The 22,099-nt window shown below is 40.8% G+C and overlaps 1 protein-coding gene across 2 annotated transcripts in view; it reads left to right on the forward strand.

The window, feature by feature from the left end:
- The first annotated feature begins 19 nt into the window (after positions 1-19).
- Positions 20-22,099, forward strand: part of Arel1 (apoptosis resistant E3 ubiquitin protein ligase 1) — a 49,612-nt gene continuing 27,532 nt past the window's right edge. The window contains exons 1-2 of one of the 2 annotated variants that reach the window (XM_042692555.1): positions 20-177; positions 18,813-19,118. The gene's annotated coding sequence lies outside the window, so the exon portion shown is untranslated. The remainder of the gene's footprint in view (positions 178-18,812; positions 19,119-22,099) is intronic. The other variant, XM_042692553.1, reaches the window with a different exon arrangement.

Here is a 22,099-nt window from a genome sequence, read left to right on the forward strand (position 1 = left end):
CATCTTGGAGAACGGAAACGCCCCAAGCCGGCTCTCCACCCGGGCGGAGACACATCGCTGGGTGTTTCGTGGGGAAGGTTGAAGGCAGGTTTTGCGCTCGGCGCTTGCCGCTGTCTCCGGCGACCCCGGAGCCGGGACGCCGCCGCCGCCGCCGCCGCGCTGCCCCACCTAGCTTGGGTAACGTTTCTCTTCCTCCTTCCAGCCCCATGCTGAGCCCAGCGGACCCGCCTGCGCCGCCGAGTTCCGGGGAGGACCGGGGTGGGAGTGTGGGAATCCCGGGCTGCCCCGAGGGTCCGGGGAACTCGTTCCCGTTATCTTCCAGCGCGGGGGGCTTCAGGTCTCTTGTCATCCCGCCTTGAGGCTTTGGTCCCTTCTTGGTTTTTCTCGCGAGCATATTTGCGTCACGCAGAGCGGCGGAGGATGCTTAGCAGACCGCGTATTCCTCTCATTGACGAGAGGAATGAAGCAGCGCTCGAGGGCCTCTGGAGTCTCTGGTTAGAAAATTGAGGCACGGGCTTGCATATGTCACTGCTTACCAAGCCTGGAAAAGGTGGGCAACCACTGACATGGACTGTGAAGACCTGTTATGTCATTCTTAAGGGCAAAAGGAGGCTTGGGGAAAACAAGAGTTTCAGTTGTTCTCCCCACCCCATCCCCAGTACGTGCTGTGGACTCTTCGTGGTTCTTAACCTTTTGGAGAGGAGATCACTTGCACACCTTGAGGCTTTGTGGAAAGTTAGAGATACGTATATATGCACACACAAAACTTGTCATTCAATGTAGAAGACTAAGCCCATTAGTAGACCTCCCGGTGTCTGTAAACTTTACATTTACCTGCCTTGTATACTGCACTTAGCACTTCGTGTTACTTCGTTGAGGGGTCTAGTTGATCCCAAAGTCTGTAGCTTGTTGTTGTTCTGTGCTAGGATCCTAATGTATGAAAGTCAAATAAGTTATCAGGTTAAAAAACGAAAAAGTGATCATTGCCTGACCTCTCATAAGAATATGCATTGGTTAATGAATTTTGGAGTTTGACTGAAGTTAAAAATCTTAGCTCTGTGTCTTAATTATTAGATGAGTTCTTTGTCCTTCTGTGCCCTAGTCTTGCAGGGTTGTTTCCGCACTCAGGCTTTTTTTGGGGGGCGGAGGAAGGGAGACGGGTGCTAGTACTGGTGCTTGAATCCAGAGTGGTACACTGTCCCTTGACTTTTTCAAACAAGGATAGAGCTCTACCACTTGAGCCACAGCTCCACCTCCAAGAGATAAGAGTCTTGGGGGCTGGGAAGGTGGCTCAGTGGTAGAGTGCTTGCCTTGCATGCATGAGGCCCTGGGTTCCATTCCTCAGTGCCAAATAAGCAGAAAAGGCCGGAAGTGGTGCTGATGCTGTGGTTCAAGTGGTAGAGCTCTAGCCTTGAGCTGAAGAGCTGAGGGACAGGGCCCAGGTCCAGAGTTCAGGCCCACGACTGACCAAAAAAAAAAAAAAATCTTGAATTTGTCTGCCTAGTCTGCCTTTGAACCTAGTATCTTCAGATCTCAGCCTCCTGAGTAGCTAGGATTACCGTGTAAGCCACCAGAACTAGGGTAGGTTATGGTAATAATAGTTAAAATATGTAAGCCCCTAAAACAGAACCTACCAAAAATTCAGCTCTTGTAAGTGTTCTCTCTCTTTTATGGTGGAATTGAATTTTTTTTTCTTTTTTTGCGTCCAGTTGTGGGGCCTGAACTCTGGGCCTGGGTGCTGTCCCTCAGCTCTTCAGCTCAAGGCTAGTGCTCTACCACTTGAGCCACAGCGCCACTTCTGGCTTTTTTCTTTTTGCTTATGTGGTGCTGAGGAATCGAATCCAGGGCCTCATGCATGCAAGGCAAGCGCTCTACCACTGAGCCACCTTCCCAGCCTGGGGTTGAAATTTTATGCCAATAATTGGGCTATTATGAAACTTGAATGTTTTGCTAACCCCTCAAAGCTTTATAATTTTTTAGATTTTGAAAAGCTCAATAGGGCAATTTCTTGTGTTGTTTTGAATGCAAACCTAGTGTTCTTTCTGCTTTCTTTCCCTTTCTCATTTAAGCATGAGTGCATTTAGATAGCTTACATATCTTTAGACTCTGGAATTTTGACATTGTAATAATTTTATTATTGAAGTATCTACAAATTCTGTGTGCTTCTACTTTTCTCCATTTGAGATCACTAGAAGTTCCTAATCTTTTCAGAACAGCTCGTCTCTTGTCTTTGCTAAGCTGTCATTCATGGATAAAGCTAACAGCAATCGCTTAAAAAAAAGTATCACCTCTTGGTGGTTAGGCAATATTTTTAAATAAACATGACCAGATATTAATTTTTAAGCAAAGACTAATTAATACATACCTAAATTTCCATCTCCCCCTCCCCTCCTCGCAAGAAAATTACAAAGGATTACTTGTAAAATTGTAATTTACATTTAAATTCAGGCACTGCTGGAAAACCACTTTGTGGTTAGATGTTCCCTGAATTTTGGAATCCATGAATAAAACATTGGTTTTCAAAAGCAGTTTGAAGTTTCTATTTTGAGAATGTTCTGATTTCCTTGATTATTAATAATTGCTGGGAGCTAAGGTAGTGTAGGAACACTGTAGGAACACTGTAGGAGATGGGAACATAACTTAGAAAAATGTTTTGCTGCATTGTAACTTTATCATAATGAGATAATTTTTTGGGGCGGGGGGGGGGGGGGGGGGACGGTTGGTCCTGGAGCTTGAACTCAGAGCCTGGGCATTGTCCCTGAACTTCGTTTTGCTCAAGGCTAGCACTCTACCACTTTGAGCCACACTGCCACTCCTAGCTTTTTCTGTTTATGTGGTAGTGAGGACTCAAACCCAGGGCTTCAAAGTATGCTAGGTAAGCACTCTACCACATTCCCTCCTTCCTCCTCTCCTTCCCCTCCCTTCTTCCCCCTTTCTCTCTCGGTCTCTCACTTTCCCTCTCCTTCCCTCTCTCTCCCTTCCTCTCTCTTTCTCCTTTTCCTCTCTCCCAGTTCTAGAGCTTGAACTCAGGGCCTGGTTGCTGTCCCTTTGCTATTTGAGTTAAAGCTGGTACTTTACTGTTTGAGCCATACCTCTGCTTTCTCCTTTTTGATGACTGATTGGAGATAAGAGTCTCATTGACTTTACTGCCTTGTCTGGCTTTGAACCATTTTTGTCAGATCCCAGCCTCCAGAGTAAGTAGGATTACAGGTATGAGCTACCAGTGCCTGGCCAATCTGAGAGTGTACTTTAAAAGTACTCAGGTGTAGACTATCATTCTTTGATGAGTTTTGATTGAGTTGAATGAGAGCAAAAATAATTGCCTTCAGGTACGTTATGTGAAAAAGAAAGGATTTTAGTTCTCAGCAGTGAAGAGAGTTGTTGCTGCAGGCCTGAAGAAGAATCTCAAGACATTGGACCTACAGTTTAAAAGAATAATCAGGCTTAGACTTTACTCTGTTCAACAATTTCTGTAACTTAGTAATTTAAGTTGTTAAATGACTATAGATGATGAAAATATTCCTTAAAGAGCATCTTGTGGTTTAATGTATTTACAATCAAGCATTGTGGCTCATACCTGTAATCCTAGTACTCAAGAGATTCAAAGGATTTCAGTTTGAAGCCAGCCAGATGATGATGATGATGACGATGATGATGATGGTGGTGGTGGTGGTGGTGGTGGTGGTGGTGGTGGTGGGTGAGTATGTAATGCAATAGAAAATGGTAGTGCTGGGGCTGGGAAGGTGGCTCAGTGGTAGAGTGCTTGCCTTGCATGCATGAGGCCCTCGGTTCAATTCCACAGCACCACATAAGCAGAAAAAGCCAGAAGTGGGGGCTGAAGCTCAAGACATAGAGCGCTAGTCTACAGCTGAAGAGCTGAGGGACAGCGCCCAGGCCCAGAGTTCAGGACCCACGACTGACAAAAAAAGAAAAAAGAAAATGGTGGTGCCTGCCTGTCCAGTTATTGTGAGAAGAATAGGAGGATTGAATTTCAGGCTGGCCCCAGGTAAAATGTGAGACTATCTTAAAAATAACCAAATCAAGAAAGGCAGGAGGCATGACCGAACTGGTGGCATTTATCTAGTAAGTATGAGGCCCCAAGTTCAAACCCCAGTACCTGTAAAAAAGTGTTGTGGGTGAATTCACTTTTGTTTTCATAAAAGGAAACAAAATTAGAGGTATTTTATCCGCTTTCAAGTTACACTTTTACATTTATCTTTATAACTCATGATAGGACTTTTCCTCCAACTAATATTTATTGCTATGGTTTTTCAATTAACTTCGCTGCCTTCTGAATGTGGTAGCATGGTTGACAGCATGGTCTCCTAAATACTGACATTAAATAATTTCATAAGGACAACTCATTTATTGAGGGCTCATTTTGCCCTAGGCAATGTGTTATAATTGCTTTTCTAGAACTCAGTTCATATTAAAAAGATTTGCAAGCAGTTAAATTATGACAGGTTCAATAAAGGTAAAGGAATTGAAATATTTTAGAGCAATTACTCTACCTGTTCGTCTTTCTGGAAGCAGTTCAGCTCAGAGTATTGTAGTACAAATCAGCACATACCATATAACCATATTAAATTTTCTGACGTCAAGAAATTTTAGAATATCATTTTACCTTTAAATAGCTATCTACTTAGGTTTAAATTTTATTTGCTCCTTTAAAGACACATACTATGCTTAACTAGTTTATTTTTGTATAGTTTCAAACGTTTGAAGTGGTTTAGGCTTATTGCAGTGTGGAGTATGAGTGTGAACATACATACATGTGTGCATGCAGATTAGCTATAGCATTCATTTGAGTAATGTTTGCCTGTGAATCAACATCTGTTAATTGTATTTTCTATTCTTTGTCTTAGCTAGAGATCAGATAAAGGTAACTTAATAATATACAACATACACTTTCTGCAGTGTAGTAACAATGTAATCTAACAGTCTAACAGATTATATCCAGAGACTCAGCCCGTGTTATTTTAACCTGTTCTTGTTCACTTTGGGGAGATCAAATTTGAGTTTACACCTTCCTGAATGTGGTCAAGATATTAGGAAGAGAAAGCTGCTTCTCTTGAGTGATCTAATTTTCCAGGTTTTGGTAAAGAAGGAAACCCAGCTGGGCTGTGCAAATGATTTATAGAAAGGAGTTGGAAAAGATTTTAAAGGATTTTTTTAGCCTAGTCTTACATGTGTTGGGGAAGTGATTAGAAAGGCAGGATCAGAACCTAAGGGGTAGTAAAAATCTGGACTGAAGTAAACATGTGAGTAAGAACAAATTTATTGTAAAGTAATTTTTATAGTAAATGTAAAATTACTTGTAAAATTACAACCTCTTTTTTTTTTTTTTTGTCAGTCATGGGGCCTGAACTCAGTGCCTGAGCTCTGTCCCTCAGCTCAAGGCTAGCTTACCACTTGAGTCACAGTGCCACTTCTGGCTTTTTCTGCCTATGTGGTACTGAGGAATCAAACCCAGGGCCTCATGCATGCAAGACAAGCACTCAACCACTGAGCCACCTTCCCAGCCCCTCTTTTTTTTTCTTTCTATTTTTTTTTTTTTATTCAATTATTCTCATAGCTTGACCAGACTTAAAGACTGAGGAACTTTGAGAGGATTACAATTTTCATAGAACTTCTCAGGTCTGATGGTTAATATCAATTGATACAGAGTTGAATAAATTAATAAATATTTGTGTGATAACTCTGATTATTGGTTTAACAGAGGTTTTGCTTTGAATACTTCAGTGTTGAGTTTTTCTTCAAATTGAGCCATCTTAGGTTACTATTTTTGTAGTTAGTTAAGTTTACTTAGAATTAAACAAAAAAACTCTAAAATGCTCATTTAAGATCTTTCTTATCAATTATATAATTTACTTTCCTTAAAAATAAGAATAGAATTGAAAATAATGAACCATAAGAGTGAGAAATTGTGTGAGCTGTTAACCATTCCAGTTTTACCTCACTGGGCTACGTATCTGGCTGTTTGCCTGCCATTTCATGCACAGTTAATGAAATAACAACTTCCTAGACTTATTGAGGAAGACGGCTTGTCAGAATTAGGTTTAAAAATCTTCCTGTTACAGCCAAGATTTACTGGCCAGGGTCATCTAAGCATGAAAGCTGCCATGGGATGGGAACATGGAGGTCTGTCCTAATTCTGCAGATCAGCAGGGTCCGTTTTGTATACAGGGGGAAAAAACCCACATCAGAATAAGAGAAAGTAGTAAACAGAAGCGAATATTTTTCTTTTTAAAAAAAGCATCAAATGTTTGATTTGCTGATTTAGATACCACATTTTCATCTCTAAAAGTGTTGGAAATTTATAGTTCTCACCTGGATGTGGCTTTAGAAAGACTGATCCATGGCTGGGAAAGTGGCTTAGTGGTAGAGTGTTTGCGTAGCATGCATGAAATACTGGGTTCGATTCCTCAGTACCATATAAACAGAAGAAGTCAGAAGTGGCACTGTGGCTTAAGCGGTAAGAATGCCTGCCTTGAGCAAAAGAAGCTCAGAGACAGTACCCAGGCCCTGAGTTCAAACCCTAGGACTGGCAAAAAAAAGAAAAGAAAAGAAAGAAAGAAAGAAAGAATGACCAGCACATGTTCATTAGATGGAACCTTAGGAAAGGAAACTTGGAAAAATAAAATATATACTAGGTGTGGAGGTTCAGGCCTGTAATCTCAGTACTGAGAGCCTGAGACAGGAAGATGGTAAGTTCCAAAGCATGTGGGGGCTGAGACCCTTTCTAAGCGGGAAATAAAAAACCCAAAGCAAGAAACAAAACACAGCATGCTGGGCACTAGTAGCTAATGCCTATAACCCTAGCTATTCAGGAGGCTGAAATTTTAGGATCAATATTGAAGCCAGCAAAGCAGACAATTCCTTAAGACTGTTCAAATAACCAGCAAAAACCTGAGGTGTAGCTCAAGTGGTTGAATGTCTGCCATTGAGCAAAAAAGGCTAAGCAAGAGTGTGAAACCCTGGGTTCAAGTCCCAGTACTGACACATGCATGTGCACACATACATTTTCTTATTCTGCTTGCTATAAGTGTTTTTTAACTCTTACCATAACATTTGCTGTGATTAAACACTAGCACTTTTAGGCCTCATGTGTTGGTGCACACCTGTAATCCCAGTACCTGGAAGGCTAAGGCAAAAGGATTGGGAGTTCAGAGTTAGCCTGGACTAAGAAGTAAGACCTTATTTCAAACAGAACAAAACCAAACAATACTCCCCACTGAAACATTTTCTAGTTTATTCATTGAATAAAGTATTGAATATTAAGAAAAACAACATAATCCCCAACATATAGGGTTGTAACTAGGACTCTTTCTGAGTCAGTAATTTTAGAAGCTAGTTTTTTCTGGATTCAGGGTAATGAATTTGACAGGGACATAGATTTTAAAAAAAAGAATCTAGGTCTGGGAATGTGGCTTAGTGGTAGAGTGCTTGCCTAGTATGCATGAATCCCTAGTTTTGATTCCTCAGTACCACACAAACAAAAAGCCAGAAGGAGCGCCGTGGCTCAAGTGGTAGAGTGCTGGCCTTGAGCAAAAGAAGCTCAGGGACAGTGCCCAGGTCCTGAGTTCAAGCCTTAGAACTGGCAAAAGAAATATATATATATTTCTCTAGATGTCCCATGAGGAATGAACAGTGGTAACAGTCATTTCTCTTTCTCCTTATTTTGGTTATATTAGCTTTAAGTCCTCCCCTCCCGTCCCGGCTCCCCCCCCCCCCCCCAATGAACTATGAGAAGTTGAGTAGATCTAAGCCATGCTTTTGTATTTGCTACTTATTTCATTTGGGTATGACTAATTCTAGATTTATTTATGTATGTATGTCAGTCATGGGGCTTGAACTCTGGGCTTGAATGCTATCCACTATCTCTTCAGCTCAAGGCTAGTGCTCTACGACTTAAGCCACAGTGCCACTTCCGGTTTTCTGGTAGTTTATTGGAGATAAGAGTTTCACGGACTTTCCTGCCTGGGCTGGCTTTGAATCTCGATCCTCATAACTCAGCCTCCTGAGTAGCTAGGATTACAGGCGTGAGCCACCAGCATCTGGCCTCTGGCTCTTTTTAAAGAGAATGGAGCATAAAAGAATGAATCTCAATTGACTTAAGGAATGTAGAATTATTTTTGTGTTGGTCAGCTTGACCTGTGTAGGCATAAATTTTAAGCAGCAAGCGATAATAAAGCTGCTTTCACCAGCCTCCGCATAGGTGACAGTGGCATAAAATGATGGGAATGAGCCTATAATACCTTCTTTTTTAACATTGGAAGACAAGTAGTTGATTGTACCTGGTCGAATCCCAAGGTACATGTTTTGTATTATGGTATTTAGGGTTTTCCCCCCCCTTTCAGAATCAGCTTCAGAGGTGCAGAGATTTGGGGTTATTTGAAGAGAACAGAGGAACTGAAACCTTGGCTAAATTTAGATATACCATTTATTAGGTAGATGAGAAAAGGATCTATTAGATAAAAATCCTTCTAAGATCAGAAATAGATTATAATCTAAATAGTTCTTGGTAATGTGGGAAGTTGAATTTGATTTTTTTTTTTTTGGTCAGTTGTGGGGCTTGAACTCTGGGCCTGGGCGCTGTCCCTCAGCTCTTCAGCTCAAGGCGAGTGCTCTACCACTTGAGCTACAGCACCACTTCCAGTTTTCTGGTGGTTTATTGGAGATAGGAGTCTCACAGTCTCTCCTGCCCGGGCTGGCTTTGAACCTCGATCCTCAGATCTCAGCCTCCTGAGTAGCTAGGATTACAGGCATGAGCCACCAGTGCCGGCTGGGAAGTTGAATTTGAAAGAAGCAAAGAGTTAATAAAACTGGATAATTATGAAATAAATGGAATGTAGGAGCTTAAAATTCTTGCTCAAAATTTTGATGACCTTTTTTTCTCTAACTAAACTAAAAAAAGAGAGAGAGAAAGTCTTTGAAAGGATGACCAAAAAAATGGCTTATATTTAGGATATGTAAAGAACTCTTATAAAGAACTTTTAGTGGGGAATAAGAAGACAGCCACTCCTTTTTTTTTTTTTTTTTGGCCAGTCCTGGGGCTTGAACTCAGGGCCTGGGCACTGTCCCTGAGCTGCTTTTGCTTAAAGCTGGTGTTCTACCACCTGAGCCACTATGCCACTTCTGGCTTTTTCTGTTTATGTGGTACTGAAGAATTGAACCCAGGGCTTCAAGTATGCTAGGCAAGAACTGTAAGCCACATCCCAGCCCCTCCATTTTTTTTTAAGTGACAAAAAGGAATTGAACAGACACTTCACCAAAGAAGCAATATGAATAATCAATGACACCTGAAAAGATGTTGAATATTTCCCCAGGAAAATGCAAATTAAAGTTACAATAAAGTACTGCTTCACAGCTATTAGAATTGCTAAAATTAAAACCATCAGTAATACACAGTGTTGGTGGATATGGAGCAACTGGAGCTCTATAGAAATGCAAAATTGTGTAGCTGCTTTGCAAAACAATTTGACAGTGTCTTAAAAATGAAATACATGCTTACCAAATGAACCAGTAATTTGATTCCTAGGTATCTACTCAAGAGAAATGAAAACGTGTCTACACAAAGACTTGTACTTTCATGTTCATAACAGCTTTATCCATGATGGCTCTAAACTGGATGTAACTCAGTGTCCATCTGGTGGATGGATAAACAACTTGTAGTACATCACTTGAATGGACTATTATGCAGCAATAGAGAGAAATGAACTAGGAAAATGGATGGAAATAAAATAGAGATTGTCATGTTAAGCACAATAAGTCAGACACAAAAAAAACCTATGGCCTATTTTCTCATATGTGAAATCTTTCTTAAAAAAAAACAACAACAACTAAAAGGAGCAATATTTGCAAAGAGATGGACAAGAAACAGTAGTGGGGATGAAAATGTGATCAGAGTACATTATATACACGTATGAAAGGTCCATGAAACTCATTATTTTGTACAATTAGTATATACTAATAAAGTTGAAAAAAGACATATTTCTAGTTCTATTTGCTGACAGTAAAGAAGTTCAAAACAAACTAAAGGAATAATGTACCAATGATATATGAACCTAAAAACTATTGAAGTAAATGAAAAAAATCCCCCACAAAAAAGACCACATTTTGTTTTATTTTGTTACTTTAGTTTGTTATTCATTTTACTTTCACTTTTTTTTTCTTCTTTTCTTGTCAGTCATGGGGCTTGAACTCTGGGCCTGAGCTCTGTCCCTCAGCTTTTCAGCTCAAGGCAAGTGCACTATCACTCGAGCCACAGCACCACTTCTGGCTTTTTCTGCTTATGTGGTGCTGAGGAATCGAACCCAGGGCCTCATACATGCAAGGCAAACACTCTACCACTGAGCCTCCTTCCCAGCCCTCACTTTGACTTTTGAAACAGGGTCTAGCCATGTAGCCCAGGCTGGGTATTATGATCTTCCTGCCTCAACCTCCCAAGTGCTGAGATTACATGCTTGCTCCACCATGCTGGACTAGCCTCTTAACTTGTCTCTGGGTCAAGGATCTTTCTTCTTCAGAATATCTTTCACATTGCCCCCACAATTACTTCTTTTGAGGTGTATTACCCTCATTCTTTCTTGTTTCAAAGTATCTCTTGTGTCTGGGTGCCAGTGGCTCACACCTGTAATCCTGGCTACTCAGAAGGCTGAGATCTAAGGATCATGATTCAAAGTCAGCCCAAGCAGGAATATCCATAAGACCATTATGTCGTTAATAACCAGCAGGCTAAGAGTGGAGCTGTGGCTCACATAGTTAAGCAAAAAAGCTTAGACAGTTCCTAAGACACCCACACATACTAAAAGGGGGGTTATTTTATGTCTAAAATCATTATTCCTTTAAAATTACAAATTATTTCTAAACTCATTCTTCCTGTCCCCAAAATTATTGCCCCTGGTCCCTTTTTGGGGTTATTTTGGCTGTATCAATATTACTGGTTCAGGGTTTAGGCTTTGGAATCAGATTACTTGGCCTCTTCAGTTATTAACTGGGAGACTTTATTGGCAAGTTAACTAGTTCCCATGCCTCTGTTTCCTAATCTAATACGTTATTCCTAATGGATCATAACGTGCTTGCTTGGTGTGTTGTGAGAGTTAAATAAACTAATACAAATGAGGTACTTCATGCAGTGCTTAGGACATAGTTAAGTTCTCTTTAAAAGTAAATTCATGTCATTATCATCAAAATAGTCATCTAGGAAATTGAGTATTTTGAAGTGTTGCTTTGTTTCCTCCACCTGGTAGCTCTCTGGAAAAGTAGCCTCCTGGGTTAGACTTTCGCTGTCTCTCTCACTTACTGAGAGCTACAAATCACCATTATAAATCTTGCAACCTGGTTTGTGTATAGAACAGTATTCTTCAAGGTAGTCTTTTTTTTTTTGTCAGTCGTGGGGCTTGAACTCTGGGCCTGGGCGCTGTCCCTCAGCTCTTCAGCTCAAGGCGAGCGCTCTACCACTTGAGCTACAGCGCCACTTCCGGTTTTCTAGTGGTTTATTGGAGATAGGAGTCTCACGGTCTCTCCTGCCCGGGCTGGCTTTGAACTGCGATCCTCAGATCTCAGCCTCCTGAGTAGCTAGGATTACAGGCGTGAGCCACCAGCGCCCGGCTCTTCAAGGTACTCTTATAGAATCAGATCACCTGAGTCTAGAATTTCCATCTCAGTCACTCTTCATTATACTTCCCAAGAGCATATACTTCCTTCCTTTTCTCAGCACATCTCTATTTTCTTCTTGGTCAGTAGAGGGCTTGAACTCTGAGCCTGGGTGCCATCTCTGAGCTCTTCAGCTCAAAGTGAGCACTCCACCACTTAAGCCACAGTGTCATTTCTGGTTTTCTGGTGGTTAATTGGAGATAAGAGTCTCACAGACTTTCCTGCCTGGGCTGGCTTTGAACTGCGATCTGCAGATCTCAGCCTTCTGAGTAGCTAAGATTACAGGCATGAGGCACCAGTGCCTGGCTTATTTTCTAATTTTTCAGTGGTACTATGGTTTGTCTTTTCTGTGTGTGCAGTACTGCAGTTTGAACTTGGTCTCATACTTACAGTCTAAGTGTTCTACCATTTGACCCACAACCTCAGCCTTCTTTATATTTTGCTTAGTTATTTCTGATTTTTAGCTAGAGTCTTGTAGCTATAATCTTTCTGCCTATGTCTCTTGCATAAATGGGATTGCAGGTGAGAATCACCATGCTCAGCTTGTGGAGTTTGGGGTCCCACTAACTTCTTGCCCAGACTGGTCTTGAACTACTATTCTCCACTTTTCTGCCATTTTCCACCTCTCAAGTAACTGAGATGACAGGCATATACCACTACCCCAGTCTTCCATATGATGCAATGGAAGAGAAGGTAAGTAACTTTTGCAAGATCACTCTAGTAAAACATAACATTTTTTTTAATGCTGTTATTGGGACTTGAACTCAGGGCCTACACCCTGCCACAGCTCCACTTATAACTTTTTTTGATGGATAGTTGGAGATAAGACTCTCAGACTTTTCTGCCCAGGCTAGCATTGACCTGTGATCCTTGGAACTCAGCCTCTTGAATATCTAGGATTTCTGGTATGAGCCACTAGTGCCTGACAAGACTTAATGCATTTAATCATTATATGGGAATGTACTCACAAACATGCAGCTTTGGACCTGGTAGTCTTTCTAAACACTTCTCTTGTATTATACTGAACTTTACATTATTTTTACTTTATTTTTTTAAACTTGGTATTTTTGCTTATACCCAGGATATTAGTCTTGTTTTTTCCAATGGCTTTGCTAATCCTTACTCATTCTTAAGTAAACAACTCCTATGTCTCTACTGTAAAAACTTTTTGTACTCTCTCCAGGCAAAGTTACCACTCTTTTTTCTTTTCCCTTCACATAGTTTATTCTGTTATAACAAGTATTGCTTCATTTTGTCCAACTTATGTAGAATCAAATGTATCAGTGTTAAGAAACTATCCTGTCTTGCTTAGACTACACAGTAAGTTCAAGATCAACCTGAGCTTATATATTAAGACCCTGTCTCAAAAACCAAGGGTTGGGGCTGTATTTTAATAGTAGAATGTTTGTCTAACCCCCATACAAGGCCATGGATTCAGTCCCTAGCACTGAAAACAACAACCATAACAAACAAAACCCCTCTTCTTATCCTAGCAACTTTAGCTATAAGCACATAGCCTATCAAACAGCAGATGTTCAAGAAATGTGAAATCAGTGTCAAGTAAATGATGCATAGGCACCTAAAGATGTTGATTGCTAGTGAATTACAGTGTGAAATGCTGCGTATAGTTTTGGCAAAATACAGTTAGCAAAACAACAACAACAAACCCAAGTAAGCCGGGGGCTGGTGGCTCATGCCTGTAATCCTAGCTATTCAGGAGGCTGAGATCTGAGGATCAAAGCTAGCCTGGTCAGGAAAGTCTGTGAGACTCTTATCTCCAATAAACCACTAGAAAACCGGAAGTGGCGCTAGAGCTGAAGGACAGCGCCCAAGCCCAGAGTTCAAGCCCCATGACCGACCAAAAAAAACAAAAACCAGTATATATAGATATTAAGGATGGGGAAATAGATAGCAACAAAATGTCATTTAAAGTATAAATACTTTATGTGTGGTAGCAATGAGTTCACCAGAAGTTGAAGACAAGATGTTGTGCTTTTCAAATGTATTTACTCAGGTACCTCTAGAGGTAAAAGATAGGGGACATAGCCTATTGGGGATGGGGGGGTGGGGCGAGCCCCAAGGATCCTTTTGGTCTGAAGTACAAAATATCTATGAATATTTTGAATGTAACATGTTTTATCTTTAGAAATTGATGGAACTGTTGCATTCTATTTTCTCAGGTGTTTAATATGTAAGTACTGTTCTCCATGCCCATTTCATCCTGCAGTAAAATAGATCCTTCAAGAGTGTGTATCATTTAGCTGGGTACTGGTGGCTCATGCTGTAATCCTAGCTACTCAGGAGGCTGAGATCTGAGGATCGCTGTTCAAAGCCAGACCAGGCAGGAAAGTCTGGGAGCCTTATCTCCAATTAACCACCAGAAAACCAGAAGTGGCATTGTGGCTCAAGGGTAGAGCACTTGCCTTGAGCTGAAGAGACAGTTACCCAGACCTTGAGTTCAAGACCCATGACTGACCAAAAAAAAGAATATGTATCATTTATTCTCTGGTGCTCAAATTTGGAGGGATGGTGTGGGGGGAATTACAATCTAATGCCAGCATACCAGCTTTCTGTGCTTTGGGGTATTGCCTACTCAGGAGTATTAAGTCATGGAACAGAGGAGGGTGAGCTCATCTTGTCTGACTGACTAGGCTGTTCCTGGACGGCTGCAGTCAGTTGGAGGCACCTCATTACCAGAACACTGGGGACCATTTGGAGAGAGTTCACAGAAGACCCGCAGCAATGCTTAAGAGACTGGAGGGGTTGACTGATGAGGAAAGATATAAATGAAAACCTTATAACTTGGCTAAACCAAGACAGAAATATACAACTGTAAAAATATCTCAAGAATATAAACTTGGTAGGGGAGGGCCGTCTTTTATGGTGGGGTTTTGGGATGGGGAGACTAAACCAAGAGTAAATTAAGCCTGTATAATTGTAAACTAACAATTCCAAGTATCTAATAAAGCACTTTATTTCTTGGAACCTCCTTAGTAAGACCTCTCTAACCTGTATCTAGCCTTATCATAACTGAAGTCTTTTTAGTTTGTAATTCCTGAACTCATTGCTGGTGCTCTACTTAGAGATTTCTAGGAACTACATCTTAGAAAGCAAACATCTTTCTTAATCCTGCTTTGTGATATGGAAATCAGTAGGTGATAACTCTTGTAATGCTGCCACTAGCTCTAGTATGTACCAGAAATCCAAAATGGACTTTCACATCAGGTTTTCCTCAACTTTTTAGAACAGTATTTTGAAAGCAGACTCAGCCATTAATATATATTGTAATCATTTTATCCGCTCTGATGTATCATTTAATCTCTTAAGTATAAAGCTATGTAACTAGGGCTGGGAAGGTGGCTCAGTGGTAGTGGGCTTGCCTTGCATGCATGAGGTCCTGGGTATAATGTAGAAAACTTACTTAGGAAAATGTGTAAAATTTATAATTGGGCTGTCAATGTGAACAAGAATCTTTAAGTAAGGATTGAAATTAGAGATGGACCTGGTGGCACTCACTTATAATCCCAGCATTCTGGAAGCTGAGGCAAGAAGATCCAGGCCAATGCAAGCTATATAATGAGACTTTGTCTCAAATACAGAGAGAGAAAGAAAAAAGAAACCCAAAAGGTTGAAGTTGGAAGCATTAGCATAATTTTTATAGTTTTATAGCTCATTTTCTAAGAAGAAGGGATAATAGAATAGGAAAATTGATTTTCATACTCTTTGGCCTATAGAAATTAGCTTATATTTGCCAAAGCTAGTTACATAGCTTTTTGTTGTTGTTGTTGTTGGTCGTGGGGCTTGAACTCTGGGCCTGAGCGCTGTCCCTCAGCTCTTCAGCTCAAGGCTAGCACTCTACCACTTGAGCTACAGCGCCACTTCTGGTTTTCTGGTGTTGTATTGGAGACAAGAGTTTCACAGATTTTCCTGCCCGGTCTGGCTTTGAACCGTGATCCTCAGATCTCAGCCTCCTGAGTAGCTAGGATTATAGGCATGAGTCCCCAGCACCCAGCTACATAGCTTTTTTGTTGTTGTTGGTTGTGGGGCCTGAACTCTGGGCCTGAGGACTATCCCTCAGTTCTTCAGCTCAAGGCTAGTGCTCTACCACTTGAGCTACAGTGCCAATTTCGGTTTTCTGGTGGTTTATTGGAGACAAGAGTTTCACAGAACAAAGGAGGAGGCTACAATGCTTGATAAGAAATGTACTCATTATCTTGCCCATGTAATTGTAACCCCTCTATACATTATTTTCACAATTAAAAAAAAAAAGTTTCACAGATTTTCCTGCCCGGACTGGCTTTGAATCTCAATCCTCAGATCTCAGCCTCCTGAGTAGCTAGGATTACAGGCGTGAGCCACCGGCGCCCAGCTACATAGCTTTTTTGTTGTTGTTGGTTGTGGAGCTTGAACTCTGGGCCTGGTTGCTGTCCCTTAGCTCTTCAGCTCAAGGCTAGCGCCCTATCACTTGAGCCACAGCGCCACTTCCAGCTTTTTCTGCTTATGTGGTGCTGAGGAATTGAAGCGAGGGCCTTATGCATGCAAGGCAAGCACACTACCACTAAGCCACCTTCCCAGCCCTAGTTACATAGTTTTTAAGATCTATACCAGGTGTTGGTAGCCTTCCTATAAAGGATCAGATAGTAAAGTTTCTTAGACTATACACTTGTGCTGCAACTACCTAGATAAATCGTGCAAAATTAGCTATAAATAATATGTAACTGAGTGAAGTTGGCCATTTTCATCCTGTATTAATAAAAATAGAATGGTGGAGTAGGCCTGTAGGCTGTAGTTTGCTGACTTCTGCTTTGGTTTCTTGCTCCTGAAAGCCCAGTCTTTAAAACCAGAAACATCAGCACTATCTGTGAGCCTAATAGATAGGGAATATTAGGCCCCTCGTGGACTGACTGTTCTGGAGTAAAGGCCATGCTTTTGAAACTTCAATGCATGGGAATCACCTGAGGTTCTTGTGAGAATAAAGAACCGAGGATGCTAGGTCTGAACATGTTAGCCTTGGGGAGCCGAAGATAGTTAAGACCCACTCTGTCCTCGGGGGACTATGGTCTATAAGAAGAGAATGCTGTGTGAACATAATAATGCAGACAAAGAAATGCTATAATAGAGGTATCTTCTGTATGGGAGTATCACAGAGGAGGCAGTGATTGATGCTGTCTGGCTTGGGTATAATCCTAAGGCATGGGAGCCCAAACAGAAATGGGGACGTTGGTGTTTGAGTTGAGTACCCAAAGGCACTGAAGATCATGTGGGGACAGTAAATATTGTGATAGAACTAGGAGAGTTTGGAGACACATTAAGAGCATAGTAGAAACAAAGGTTCATTACACTTTATCTTGATTTCTATATACCACTTTTTTTTTTTTTTGCTGTTCCTGGGGCTTGAACTTAGGGCCTGGGTGCTGTCCTTGAGCTTCTTTTGCTTGAGCCACAGCTTTGTTGGAGATAAGAGTCTCATGGCATTTCCTGTCCAGCTTTCTTCGAACTGTGGTCCTCAGATCTCACCCTGCTGACTGACTAAGATTACAGGCATGAGCCATCAGTACCCTTTCTTTATTTGAGAATAACATAAGTTACCCATTAGCTCCCTTTTTTAGGAAAATAGGTTCCTAAGAAGTGTGTACTCCAGGGTTGGGAAGGTGGCTTAGTGGTAGAGTGCTTGCCTAGCATGAAGCGCTGGGTTCAATTCCTTAGTACCACATAAATAGAAAAGCTGGAAGTGATGCTGTGGCTCAAGTGGTAGAGTTGCTAGCCTTGAAGCAAAAGAAGCTCAGGGACAGTGCCCAGGCCCTGAGTTCAAGCCCCAGGACTGGCAAAAAAAAAAAAAAAAAGTGTGTACTCCAGAAGTGGAAGCATACAAAAAAAAAATTCTTTTTGGCAGTATTGGAGATTGAATTCAGGGCTTTGAGCTTGTTAGGCAGGCACTCTGCTCTATCACTTGAACTACACCTCCAGCAAGTCATTTTAAAATCCTCATATAATGTTCTATCATAGAGATCTCTTACAGTTTACATAACTTCTCGTTTATGAATCCTTTAAACTGATTCCAATTGCTAGTTGACCCAGGTTTTGGCTCGCTTACTTGGCAAGACTATGACTATGTATTAAAACATGCATATACTTATTTATTTTTAATTATAAAAGTTTGCCAACTTATTTGATCTGCTGCCTTGGCCTCATTCATTCAGTTCTGTTCTTGTTAGCATTTTATGTTTCCTTCCTTAGTTTCCTAAAGCAGAGACATTTGTTAAAAGCATTTATTCTGGGTTTAGGCTGAGTTTGACTCAACATTCCTTCCTTATCTGTGTAATATTGAGGAAGAACCTTATTCCTTTTTGTATTCCAGTCTGTAAAATTAGGGATAATTGTACTTGTATCTTAGAGTGGAGTAAGTGATGAAGCAGTGACTATGTGGTAAGATTGTCTCTTTCCATTAACTGATTGGTAGTCTCTTTTCACTTGCTTCATAGTGACTCTGAATGCATTGCTATAAACCCCTTTCTGCTAACAATCTTTGAGACTTACAGATGGACTTTACTAGATTTTACTTGATGCTTTTATTGTGAAAGTTCGCAGATTGTAAAAGTTCCCCTCCTGCTTATAGTAGCAGATTACAGTTTCAAAGATTTCAGCCTTGTGTAGCCATGTTTTAGAAATACGTACACTGGCATAATGGGAACAGACTGCATATAAGCAGAGATTAGGTTAGGTTTTAAAGCTCTTGTATTTTCCTTTCTAGGTGAATACTATCTTGAGTCCTTTTCATATGGTTTTCTGTAATCTGGCTCTTCCCATGTAATCTTTTCTCTTCCCATGGTTGGTTCACAAGGCCTTTGCTCTTTCACCATTAAACTGAGACTAGACATGTAGTTGTAATGAGTCTCAATCTTTAAATTGCCCTCTAGTTTGCCTCTGCTGAAAGACTGAAGTTAGCTGAAGTGTTGGGATTTCATTTTGGGGAGTGACATAGTGACAGTGAATACCATAGTTCCCCAGGAACTGTATAATTTCAGTTTGAAATGCTTGGTTAGAATTTATCAAATTTGGTTACTTGTTGTGTATCCAGATTTCTACTGCCTGTTCTAGTCTTTCTCTTTTGGGTCAGTCTCTTTCTTATTGAACTTATCCTTTTTCTTTTTTAGGGCAGGATCCTGGGACACCAGAGCTGATGCATCATTTAGCGGTTAATTGCACACTGCACTAGAGACGTCCAGGAATGATACATTCTTGGACTGTATTTCTCCACCCTGGAATTAACATAGTTCATTCAGAAACATCAACCCTCTGCTTAGTGTGACACGTCAGTGAAGGTCTGATGGACAGACCCTTTCTGGTGACTTTGTGGCTTTTTTTCTTCATGTGGAAGTTGGAAGACAAAGTGAAAGGTGCCAAAAGTTATCTGCTTCGGTGAATAACTTGGCTGTCAGAACATGGGCCCTCGTTTAAAGGTAAGGTTTAAGATTCAGTTATTAGGTTAAGAACATGGCCTCAGTGACAAGTTCTTAAGCTTCTTCATTAATAGATAGCTGTTGAAGCACAGGTTGCAGTGAGAATTGAAATCATTTCCCCATTTTTGGGAAATGGCTTTTGAAGTTAAAAGTGATTAGGATAAATTTTATTTGATACTGTGATTATAAGTCTTTATACCCCCCCAAATAAAAAGCTTTATAACATGTCCATCAAATGACTTTTTAACATTCCCTTGATACAGGTACTTTGCAGTATTTCCCCTTTTTTGTGTGTAATATGAGTTAAAGTGCTGTGATACTGAGCAATTTGCCCAGAATCCTGCCATGAGCAAGTGATGTTTCTATATTTGATAATTAGTACATTCTACCTTCTATTATCATGAGCTATTTTTATTTCAAATGATAACAAAAAGAGCCATGAGAGTTTAACCTTCTAATTTTAGCCTCACTGGAAGGAATCTTGCAGATTCCTTCACAATCTCCGGAGATTGTATAGTGCGTGCGTGCGTGCGTGCGTGCGTGTGTGTGTGTGTGTGTGTGCTTTCTTGCTCATAACCAGAGCTCTACTACTTGAGCCACACCTTAATTGGAAATGAAATCTTGCAAACTTTTCTACCCAGATTGGCTTTAAACCAAGATCCTTTAGGTCTCTGCCTCCTTAGTTGCTAGGATTACAGGAATCAGCTACCAGTTCTTCCTTCCTTCCTTCCTTCCTTGCTTCCTTGCTTTCTTGCTTTCTAGGGCTGGGAAGCTGGCTCAGTGGTAGAGTGCTTGCTTTGCATGCATGAGGCCCTGGGTTCAATTCCTCACCACCACATAAGAAGAAAAAGCCGGAAGTGGTGCTGTGGCTCAAGTGGTAGAGCACTATCCTTGAGCTTCTTTCTTGTTTTCTTTGTTGGTTATGGGGCTTGAACCCTAGGCCTGAGCACTGTCCCTCAGCTCTTCAGCTCAAGGCTAGCGCTCTACCACTTGAACCACAGTGCCACTTCCAATTTTGGTGGTTTATTGGAGATAAGAGGCTCATGGACTTTTTTGCCCAGGCTGCTCTGAACCACAATCCTCAGATCTCAGGCTCCTGAGTAGCTAGGATTACAGGCATGGGCCATTGGTGCCTAGCTTATTAAATTTCTTTTATCAATTTTCTAAATCTGTTTTCTCACTGAACACAAAAATTTATATAACTTCATTCTTTTCTGTAATTCAATATCACATGAGATTAAGAGGTGTGGGCTTCAGAGTAGAATTAATATCTTTCTACTAGCTTGGAGTATCACAATTTACTAAATAGTGTGAGGGTGAGAACACTGTAAAGATGAACTTGAAAACAAAATACTCATGAACAAATTGTATGACATAGGGTAATAGAGGCTTAACATACTTCTGGATGGTTGAATTAGAATTTGGAAGAGTTGTAGTGAGTTTGATCTGGAGAAGTGTGAGCAGCAGAAAGTAGAGGATGCTATGGAAACAAATGTAGAAAAATACTGTGTATGAGAACCATGACTCTTCTGGTGGACATTTCATCATGCTTATTGAACTGAATTAGACTGAGAAATTTTGGCCTAAAAGAACTTAAGTGAATATAGTTGATGGGGAAAGTAAAGATTATATTAAAACTAGATGTTACTTGATGTAATGATCAAGTAGCTGATCAAAGGTTGGAGATTCACTATTCATGCTGAATAGTGTACCCATGACTGGAAATGTAGCTTAGTGATAGAGTGGTTGCTTAATGTGTGAGGCCTTGGGTTAATTGGAGGTATGAGTCCCATGGATTTGTCTACCTAGGTTGGGTCCAAACTTCAGTCTGAGATCTAGTTTCCTGAGTAGTTAGGATTATAGACATAAGCCACTGGCACCTGGCTCCATCTCTAAAATTCTAGACTCTTAAGACATTCTAGGTAAAGGGAAGAATGGACATTTGACCCAATCCATTCAGCCTATACTTTATATTTATTGTGGTTTCTGTATATATGTATATCGGATGGATGCTTTGGAAGATTTTTAGGACTATCTTAGCTCATGTTATTTATCTCTGAAATAAATAAAATACTACAAGGCAGAATATAAGTGCCAAAATTTAATTGGTAAGGAGAATGGTACTCTATAGAGAGATTAAATGACTTATTCAGGGTCATTGGGGATGACAGAATAGTAGTTTTAATCTACAGTCTTTGCCTTCATCCTCTTACTACATTCTGTGATTTTAGGCTTATGGTTGTTATTGGGAGTTATGTTGAAGTCATACCATACTAAAGGAAATAGCACCACAGAAATGATCAAAAGATCAAGCCTTCACAGCAATGAGAATTCTGAAACCTACATAAGTCACACTGTCAGTCATTCTGGAACTGATCTCTAGACTTCTGGCTTACTCTTCGTTAGCTTTCCTTACATTGGAAAGGTTGTTATAGTTGTGAAAGATTGTAGTTAATGAGTTTTATCAGCCCTATGACTCTAGCCATAAATTTGGCATAGCCTGTAATTCCTCCAAGGAACAAGAAGCTTGAGTCCACAACTCTGTGCCATCATCCACATGTGCTTATTTTCTGCTGAATGCGTAACTTCTCTGAGGACCAGATGTTTCACTTCAGGGATCATGTCCGATTAATTGATTCCACTGAGTCATCTAGTACATTCTGTAAGGTGTAGGTACAAGCTTTTTGAGAGATAGCAACTTTCATGTGTTTTTCTTCTTCTCCTTCCTTCTCTTTCTCCTCCTTCTTCTTTCTTCTCCTTCTCCCCCCCTCCTCTTCTTCTTCTCCTCCTCTTCCTCCTTCTCCTTCTTCTCCTCCTCCTCCTCCTCCTCCTCTTCTCCTTCCTCTTCTCCTTGTTCTCCTTCCTCTCCTTCCTCCTTCTTCATTCCTCCTCTTCCTCTTCTTCCTCCTCCTCCACCTTTTTTGGTGCCTGGAGCTTGAACTCAGGGCCTGAGCATGAGCCCTGAGCTTCCTTGCTCAAGG

This window comes from Dipodomys spectabilis, unplaced genomic scaffold, assembly GCF_019054845.1.
Source record: "Dipodomys spectabilis isolate Male_0828 unplaced genomic scaffold, ASM1905484v1 ptg000157l, whole genome shotgun sequence".
In the NCBI taxonomy this organism is placed as follows: domain Eukaryota; kingdom Metazoa; phylum Chordata; class Mammalia; order Rodentia; family Heteromyidae; genus Dipodomys; species Dipodomys spectabilis.